Genomic DNA, 10,619 nt, shown 5'->3' with positions numbered 1-10,619 from the left:
CATCAAAATACCGAATATCTGGAGGTACCATTATATGCGGGCTATACCAAATCGTGGAGCTATACGTGAAATGTTTCGGCACCAGAGCTAGAACCCATTATGACCAAAAAATACCAATTTTTAGAAAAATCCGTGAAAAAATGTGGCAAAAATCATCAAAACACCGCATATCTGGAGGTACCATTATGTGGGGGCTATGCCAAAACCTCTACCTATTCATACAATGCCTCTCCTCCGCAGCCAGAACCCATTATGACCAATAAATACCAATTTTTAGACAAATCCGTGAAAAAATATGACAAAAACCAATCAAGTGCCGAATATCGGAAGGGGGCTATACCACTACCATCGTGGACCTATACATGAAATGTTTCAGCACCAGAGCTAGAACCCATTATGACCAACAAATACCAATTTTTAGACAAATCCGAGAAAAAATGTGGTAAAAACCAACAAAATACCGAATATCGAGATGTACCGTTACATGGGGGCTATACCAAATCGTGGACCCATACACGCAATGTTTCGCCACCGGAGCTGGAACCCATTATGACCAACAAATACCAATTTTTAGACAAATTCATGAAAAAATGTGGCAAAAGTACTTTTATATGGGGGCTATACCAAAACGTGGACCTATACATGCAATATTTTGCCACACGCACAGGGCAAATTCTGGTATAGGTCGTCATGTAAAAAAACTATATTTTATAGGGCTAACAACTTATTATGTGTTAACTTATATATTCATCACCAGAATAAAATTCTAATTCGATTTAAGGATGAACGTCTGTATTTAGGTGGCGGAATATTGTGTGTAGAGATTTACGTTTTCATATAGTCCCCATATAACGGCCAAACTTACAACTTTTTTACTTGTCGTTTTTAACAAAATTTTTTTCACAATTTTAAACTTGTAGCAATGAACTTCTTTTTCGAAAGACGCTTGTTATTTTCTACATTTTATACATATATTCTTAATCAGTATTCCACTTTTAGTCGATTTCCGTCTATCTATTGTAATCGCATTACCTTTCGAACAACTTTAGGTAGACATTTTGCATACACTTGTACTTAGTCAGTAGGCAGTACGGAAATGGTTTGTTAAATTTTCTAGTAGAATTGTTGTTTTGTAACAGGATTATTTAAAATTAGGTACTCAAAGTTTTTAAGGTGTTCTAAGAGTTTAAGCCCGGTTTTAAACGGAAATGTTAAAAATTGGGTTCATACACGTCATATTATGTTCTACCTCTTGTGGCCAAACTTTATCCCTACAGTTCCCCACATAACGCTATCTACCGATGATCGGTATTTTAGACCACATTTTCAAACAAAATTATTTGTAATTCGGTACTTAGGGTTTGTAACAGGCTCCACCTTATGTGCAAAGCATTGCCTATATAGGCTCACATTTTCCTATTATTCGCATATTTCGGTACTATCTGACGATTTTAGACACATTATTTAGGGGAATCATTTAAAATTCAAAACTAAAACTTAAAATTTCTGTAGCTGTAGACTGCCGCAATAAGCTCATTCATTTTTTTATGACTAATAAGGCGCCATCTCCGAATATTTGGTATTTTGTTGTAATTGCCAATATTTGCAACAAAATTTTATACCCTATACCTTGAAAAGGAGGGTATATTAACTTTGTCATTCGGTGTGTAACGTCCTTAAATATTCATCGTAGACCATTGTAGGTAACTGACTATTGATAATTTCTAGAATGAAATATATAAGGTCTGTTAAGTTTTTCTGTCCTGGCTCAGGTCTGTTAGATTGGTTTGGAGGATGGGAAGAATTTGCGGTAGGTACGTTAAAGATTGGTGGTCGGACAAGGTTGTTAAAATTAATTTTTGTTTTTTTTTTTTTTTAACAACGATTAAACAAGTTATGTTTCTTTCGAAGAAAGGTCGTTCAGGTTTTTGTACAGCCCCATATAACGGTACTTCTCGATGTTAGATATTTTGATAATTTTTGCAATATTTTCATACGAAAATGTATAAAAATTGGTATTTGTGGGTCATAATGGGTTTTAAAAAATATCTACCTAAAGTTTTCGTCTTCAACAGAATTTTATTAATTTCAATAGGTTTGTCCACCTTTTGCAAAAATCATCAAAATACCGAATGTCTGGAGGTACCTTTATATTGGAGCTATACCAAAACGTCTACCTATACATACAACCCAGAACCCATTATGACCAACAAATATAAATTTTTAGACAAATCCGTGAAAATGTGACAAAAACCATCAAAATACCGAATATCTGGAGGTACCATTATATGCGGGCTATACCAAATCGTGGAGCTATACGTGAAATGTTTCGGCACCAGAGCTAGAACCCATTATGACCAAAAAATACCAATTTTTAGAAAAATCCGTGAAAAAATGTGGCAAAAATCATCAAAACACCGCATATCTGGAGGTACCATTATGTGGGGGCTATGCCAAAACCTCTACCTATTCATACAATGCCTCTCCTCCGCAGCCAGAACCCATTATGACCAATAAATACCAATTTTTAGACAAATCCGTGAAAAAATATGACAAAAACCAATCAAGTGCCGAATATCGGAAGGGGGCTATACCACTACCATCGTGGACCTATACATGAAATGTTTCAGCACCAGAGCTAGAACCCATTATGACCAACAAATACCAATTTTTAGACAAATCCGAGAAAAAATGTGGTAAAAACCAACAAAATACCGAATATCGAGATGTACCGTTACATGGGGGCTATACCAAATCGTGGACCCATACACGCAATGTTTCGCCACCGGAGCTGGAACCCATTATGACCAACAAATACCAATTTTTAGACAAATTCATGAAAAAATGTGGCAAAAGTACTTTTATATGGGGGCTATACCAAAACGTGGACCTATACATGCAATATTTTGCCACACGCACAGGGCAAATTCTGGTATAGGTCGTCATGACCTATACCAGAGTTTGGACCGATATATCTCATTTTCAATACCAACCATCCTAGACACAATAAAAATTGCTCTGCTAAATTTTACGTCAAATAATGTGGGCTGTATCGTGATTTCAACAGACAAACAGACAGGCAGAAATCGTTAAATCGACTTAGAATTTTATGCTGATTATGAATATATACACTTTATGGGGTCTACGACGAATATTTAAGGGTGTTACAAAAGGAATGACAAAGTTAATATACCCCCCTTTCCAAGGTGGAGGTTATAATAAATTAAATTTTTACAGAGAGGTTACAAAACCTTACTCAAATTAGAAATAAAACAACAAAAGCCAAAAAACAAGATAGTGACTATGTAAATGAAGCTGCACCCAATATGCAAAAAAAAACTTAGATTTACAAAAGAAGAACTAACTAATATTAAATTTGCAATACAACGGGCAAAGCAAAATATTGTAAATTCCTTTTTGTTAAATATATAAGAAACGAAAATTGCACTAGAAAAAATTAAAGATGATAATACTATTGTAACATCAATAGAAGAAGACCTACAATGTGCAAAAATTAAAATATTGTATAATCAGAAAAAACTTTTATATATTGTTGTAATTCCTTTATCTAGCAAAGAAAACTTATAAAATTTTTAATCAGACCTGTAGAAAGGAATAATAGAATCTTAAGTACTAAATTAAGTAACTAAATTTTGTTCGGAAGCTTTCCACAGACGGACAGATGGACATTGCTAAATCGACATAGAATTGTATGCTGATGAAGAATATATAAGTTAGATCTTTGTGCGTAAATTAGGCTCAACTTGACCACCGAGAAGGACCGCGGATTCCTTTTAATCTTGTAATTTTCAATTTTTAAAATTGAAGTTACTTTTGTGGAAGTTATCAAAAGCTTCACTGCTGTCTTTTTTACCAAAATAAAGACGGTTATTATTTATTTTCCATGCAATCATGTCACTCTGTTGTTTAAAAATCAGTTGATGTTTCCAAAAAGCATTTCTTGTTAATTTTGTCTACACGCGCTATGCGTTGCATGGGTAGGCGAAATGCATTTTTTGGGTTTATTTAAATAACTAATAGGAATTAAATGTTGGGAAAATATTTGGGTAAAATAAGAAAAAAAACAATAAGTTCGGCCGGTCCGAACTTTAATACTTAGGGTTAAGGAAAACATTAGAAACCATTATGAACCACATACTCGTGGGAAAATGAAGCAAAAATCATCAAAATATCGAATATCGAGAGGTACCGCTATATGGGGCTACACAAACACGTGAACTTATACATACAATGTTTCGCCAACGGAAGTAGAACCCATTAGGACAGACAAATACCAATTTTTACAAATCGGCGAAGAAATGTGGCAAAAATCATGAAAATACTGAATATCTGGAGGTACCGTTATATTGGAGCTATGCCAAAACCTCTACCTACACATACATACAATGTTTCTCCACCGCAGCCAGAACCCATTATGACCAATAAATACCAATTTTTAGACAAATCCATGAAAAAATGTGACAAAAACCATCAAAATGCCGAATATTGATAGGTACCATTAGATGGGAGCTATACCAAATCGTGGACCTATACATGAAATGTTTCGTCACCGGCTCTAGTACCCATTATGACCGACAAATACCAATTTTTAGACATATCCGTGAAAAATGTGGCAAAAATCATCAAAACACCGAATATCGGGCGTTACCGTTATATGGGATTATACCAAAAAGTGGACAGATTTATCTCATTTTCAATACCATAGTTATTTTATACACTTCACCTTGGAAAGGTAGTATATATTCATAATCAGCATAAAATTCTAAGTCGACTTAACGATGCCCGTCTGTCTGTCCGTCTGTTGAAATCACGATACAGCCCACATTATTTGATGTAGAGCGCCTAGCAGAGCAATTTTTATTGTGTCTATAATGGTTGGTATTGAAAATGAGATATATCGGTCCAAGATCTGGTATAGTCCCCAATAACGGTAACTCCCGATATTGGGTATTTTGATGATTTATGCCACATTTTTACACGGATTTGTCTGTCATTTGTAGGTCATGACGAGTCCCTGTGCGTGTGGCAAAATATTGCATGTATAGGTCCACGTTTTGGTATAGCCCCCACATAAAGGCACCTCCCGATATTCGGTATTTTGATTATTTTTGCCACACTTTTTCACGGTATTGTCTAAAAATTGATATTGTTGGTCATAATGGGTTCCAGCTCCGTTGGCGAAACGATTTGGTATAGCCCCCATATAACGGTACCTCCCCATATTCGGTATTTTGATGGTTTTTACCACTTTTTTTCACTGATTTATCTTAAAAATGGTATTTGTGTGTACTACTTCGTGTGGCGAAACATTGTATGTATAGGTCCACGTTTTGGTATAGTCCCCATATAATGGTACCTCGCAATATTCGGTAATTTGATGATTTTTGACACATTTTTTTACGGATTTGTCTGAAAATTGGTATTTGTAGGTCATAATGGGTTCTAGCTCATTTGGCGAAACATTGCATATGTAGGTCCATGATTTAGTAAAGCTCCTATACAACGTTACCTCCCAATATTCGGCATTTTAATGGTTTTTGCCACATTTCTTCTAATGTTTCCTTTACGCTAAGGTGGAGGGTATTAAAAGTTTGGCCCGGCCGAAATTAATGTTTTTTACTTGTTTTTCTTCGTTCGTTCCCACGCCTCTCACACCCGCCCCTGCCGACCGAGGGGAACACATCCCTATACTTAGAGAGCGCGTACACACCAAAGTCAGGACTAAGGCGGGTTAGAAATGGAATCACACCGGCTGCAGAGACTACATCAGCCAATGAATACAATTATAAATATAAAAGACACACACAGATTAGTAAACATAAGTTAACAAGGTGCAAATTTCTGAAATTGCTGTTCATTGGCTGCGTCTATTGTACCGCAAAGGAAAATGTAGATCGAGTGCCAGATGATCAAGCAGCTTAGTAATTGATAACAAAATTTCAATTTCTGTTTACATCTACTACTCGAAGGCGAGTTCTACTAGTTCCGCTTGGGGAGATGTAGGTAAGATGTCGTTAAATGAGTGGAGAATTGAGAACAAAAACATGAAACAATTAACGAATACTCATTAAACGAACATAAAATTACAAATGTAGACTATAGTTCTTTATTGTATTTAATGGATTACTTAAGCAAATAGTGTTAAACAAACTGTTATAAATAACACAAAGTGACCTCATAGAGTTGTTAAGCTCATAATTTTAAAGATTTGAAGTTACGAGTTTTGCGAGAAAAAGAAATGGAGAATCAGACCGTGTACTAGTTTAATGATAAATAGTGCTCTTAACATAAAACGTCTTTTTTCAAGTGATGGAAGTTCAATTAAATAACCGACTCTCATAAGGAGGAAGAGGTTGGGAAACGATCTAGTTTAAACCACGTAAAGCGAAAATTAAAAACTGAATTTGTACTGATTCTATTTTATTAGATTAAATTTTATACAGCCAAATTTAGTACTTGACGCACCAAGCTAACAAATAATATTTTAGTTACATAAGGATTTATTCTAATAATTTTCAAAAAATTAAAAAATTGATTCATCACAAAAGTTCATTGTCGATATAACTTTGGAAACACACTAAAAAGATATCACAATTGTTACACATAGTTGAGCACACCGCACACAAAAAGCTAATTGCAACCGACAAAGACAAATCTACTGCATACGTACGACGAATATTTCGAAATATATTGCTTTTTTCGGGATTCCAAAAATTATCGTAAAAAAAAAACGAAAGATCCATATATTACTCGCCAATAATATTTATGTGGAAGTTAAATAATTTATTGCTGTACTACCATTTGATCTATTTTCCGGTGGAACTGTATGTTTGCACGCTGCACCTTGAAAAGGAGGGTGCATAAGTTAGATACGTTCCAACACAACTTCCAAACTCCCGTCAATCCCGGATGCTGATTGGCACACTGTCATCTCCTCTACAGCTCACATGGCGAAGACCGATGTGCGCGGAACGCCGATGAGCATTGGTTGTTATGGGTTTACTCTCATTGGAAGTAGTTGAAATAAAACAAGTAAAAAAGCAGTATGTCCGGCAGGGCCGAATTTTGAATACCCTCCACCATTTGGAACGAATTTGGGAATAAAATCCTTAGAAAATTCCGTTACAATTTTAAAATACCGAATACAGCCGTTATATTTGTTGTCTATACGACGTTGACCTACATAGTTTGTCGTAAGCCATTACCATATTCAAATTCGAAACTTGAAATAAACGCTGAATAATGGAGCTAAAATCATCAAAATATCATATATAGGGAGGAACCCTTGTATCGGAGCTGTGCGAAGACCTGAACCAGCATAGACAATTTTCTGTCATAGGCTGTAGCATCCGTTACGAACGTCAAATACGACATCTCAAACAATTTCGGTGGGTGCTGTAGTTAAACTCGTCAAAATACCAAATATAGGGAGGTACTGGTATATAAATAAGTAATTTGAAACAACTCCGGTGAATAATGTCCCTAAAATCACCAAAATACCGAATATCGGCAGGTACCGTTATATGGAGGCTATATGAAAACGTGGACCTACATGGCCCATTTACGAACATAACCTGCCTACTGAAAAAATAAATATGTGCGCAAAATTTTAGAATTCTATCTCAATTTTTTCGAAACACGGAAGGACGGATGGCTAAATCGACTTAGAATTTTACGCTGATCAAGAATATATATACTTGGTTGGGCGTGACATGAATATTTCGAGGAATTACAAACTTAATGACAAAGATAATATACCCTCCATAGTATGGTGGAGAGTATGAAAAGACAAGGGATCCTCTGCGATCTCATAGAAAGTAATACCCTTTCATCGATCCGACAAGTGGATATTTCAAAGGAATTGTTGATGTTGTTTATTTTAATTCTTGATGTTTTTATTTGCAACTAAGGTGAAAAATAATTTGCATCACCACATTTGTTCTTACAGCATACATACATATTTCATCACATTCGGTTGGTTGGTTTATTGCACCAATAAATTTGGTTAGCATTCCTAACCAACCAAACTGTGCTGTGATTCTAACTACAACATTTCTCTTCCCCTCCAATGGCTGAACCCTTTAATGAGACTTCGTTCTAATCCAACAATAGGAAAACACAACGACCTGTTATGTTGGTTATTTTGTCATCCTCACTCTGCAATAAATCACCTTCATTTTTCTAGCCAACCATTGATTCTCAGTTGAGAATTTACATTGCAAAATATTACAAAACAGAAGTCCATCATTCCACGGTTTGTCGGTTTGATATTCAGTTAAAACAGCAAGAAATAGTTTTGATCTCCAACTCTTACTGTTGGATCGTTTGTGGCGTCGCTTGTTGTGTAGGTGCGTAGCTGCTTACCCATATTTCTTTCTCTGCCAACGTCGCTTGTGTTTTATTCTCTTTGTGCGATATCCGTTGTTGGTTCGGAACAGTGGGTAAAACAGTACAAACTGTGAAATTTTTGAAATTCATTTTACATATTATTTCACGCTAATATTTAGACGTACTATAATTTTCTTTTAGGGTTTTCGGAATTTTTGGAAAATTTCACCCTACATTCGACACTGTTTGCAGAAATACTTAGCAACGCACAATGGTGAAATTTTATCAATTTTTGGCAAGTATTGCAAAATTTTTGCTTGAAGAATTGGAATGTTTGGACCAATTTACCCTACATTCGGCGGACGCAAAATATATTCGTTGAAACTTTTCGTTTTGTGGCTATACTTGTAGTTCTTTGGGAATTTTTTTAATAGTTGTCGGTACTATTCTTTAGGTTATTTTCTTTGAAATAATACAATCTTCTTTGTCAAAAACTGTATTTCTGTATTTCTTTCTCTGCCAACGTCGCTTGTGTTTTATTCTCTTTGTGCGATATCCGTTGTTGATTCGGAACAGTGGGTAAACAGAACAAACTGTGAAATTTTTGAAATTCATTTTACATATTATTTCACGCTAATATATAGACGTACTATAATTTGGTTTTAGGGTTTTCGGAATTTTTGGAAAATTTCACCCTACATTCGACACTGTTTGCAGAAATATTTAGCAACATACACTGGTGAAATTTTATCATTTTTTGGCAAGTATTGCAAAATTTTTGCTTGAAGAATTGGAATGTTTGGACCAATTTACCCTACATTCGGCGGCCGCAAAATATATTCGTTGAAACTTTTCGTTTTGAGGCTATACTTGTAGTTCTTTGGGAATTTTTTAATAGTTGTCGGTACTATTCTTTAGGTTATTTTCTTTGAAATAATACAATCTTCTTTGTCAAAAACTGTATTTCTGTATTTCTTTCTCTGTCAACGTCGCTTGTGTTTTATTCTCTTTGTGCGATATCCGTTGTTGGTTCGGAACAGTGGGTAAAACAGAACAAACTGTGAAGTTTTTGAAATTCATTTTACATATTATTTCACGCTAATATATAGACGTACTATAATTTGGTTTTAGGGTTTTCGGAATCTTTGGAAAATTTCACCCTACTTTCGACACTGTTTGCAGAAATATTTAGCAACACACACTGGTGAAATTTTATCATTTTTTGGCAAGTATTGCAAAATTTTTGCTTGAAGAATTGGAATGTTTGGACCAATTTACCCTACATTCGGCGGCCGCAAAATATATTCGTTGAAACTTTTCGTTTTGTGGCTATACTTGTAGTTCTTTGGGAATTTTTTTAATATTTGTCGGTACTATTCTTTAGGTTATTTTCTTTGAAATAATGCAATCTTCTTTGTCAAAAACTGTAAAAAATTACCAAATTTAGTATTAAATATTTCGTAGAGTTACTCGGTTTTGCAAGGCACTTGATAATTCTTCGTACAATTCTCTGTCGTGCTATTGGTAAAATTTTTGGAAATCTGTCATAGGTAGCCTACAGCTGTCATCACTAAATCAAATGTTTACCTAATTTCATCGATAGTTTCCATTTTAGTAAAACCTTCTTTCTTTCACCTAGGAAAAATTTGTATTTACAAAAACTTAATTCTTTTATAAAACATTTTGAATTTAATTTATTGTTGTCCGCTGTCGATTGATAATGTGCATCTTACAGTCCGCGAAATCTACAGTCGGTTTTATTGCCATTTTTAACATTTTTAGAATTTTTGATATTTTTTCGCTGGCAATTGTTATCGTCGTTACTGTGCCATAATTTACTGATATTCTACGAAACGTTTTAAACATTTCACCAAATTTGGAATACACTGAGAAAATTTTTGAGTTAATATTTTATTCTCTTCTTAAAATTTTTATATTTTTGTGGTTTGATAACGTTAATCCTCCACATTTGTGGAGTATCTACGATACTTTATTACGATTAGTCAAAGACTAATTACAAAATCAATGTATTTTTCATAAAAGCATTACGTGCTTTAATGTACTTTTTACTAAAAATTTGGGAAAACTTTAACTTTTTAACTTTAACTTTTTTTTGGAAATAAAAGCATTTTGTGCAAAACTTTTTATGTGTTTTTATTTTTGCTGCATTTTTGGTACATATTTTTAACACAAATTGTTTTTTATTTTTTTGAGAATTCTTGGTTTTTTTGCTATTTTTCCTGCAGTTTTTCTAAAACAAAATACAGTTT

The sequence above is a fragment of the Musca domestica genome, unplaced genomic scaffold, assembly GCF_030504385.1.
Source record: "Musca domestica strain aabys unplaced genomic scaffold, Musca_domestica.polishedcontigs.V.1.1 379, whole genome shotgun sequence".
Classification (NCBI taxonomy): Eukaryota; Metazoa; Arthropoda; class Insecta; order Diptera; family Muscidae; genus Musca; species Musca domestica.
This window is presented reverse-complemented; position numbering follows the sequence as displayed.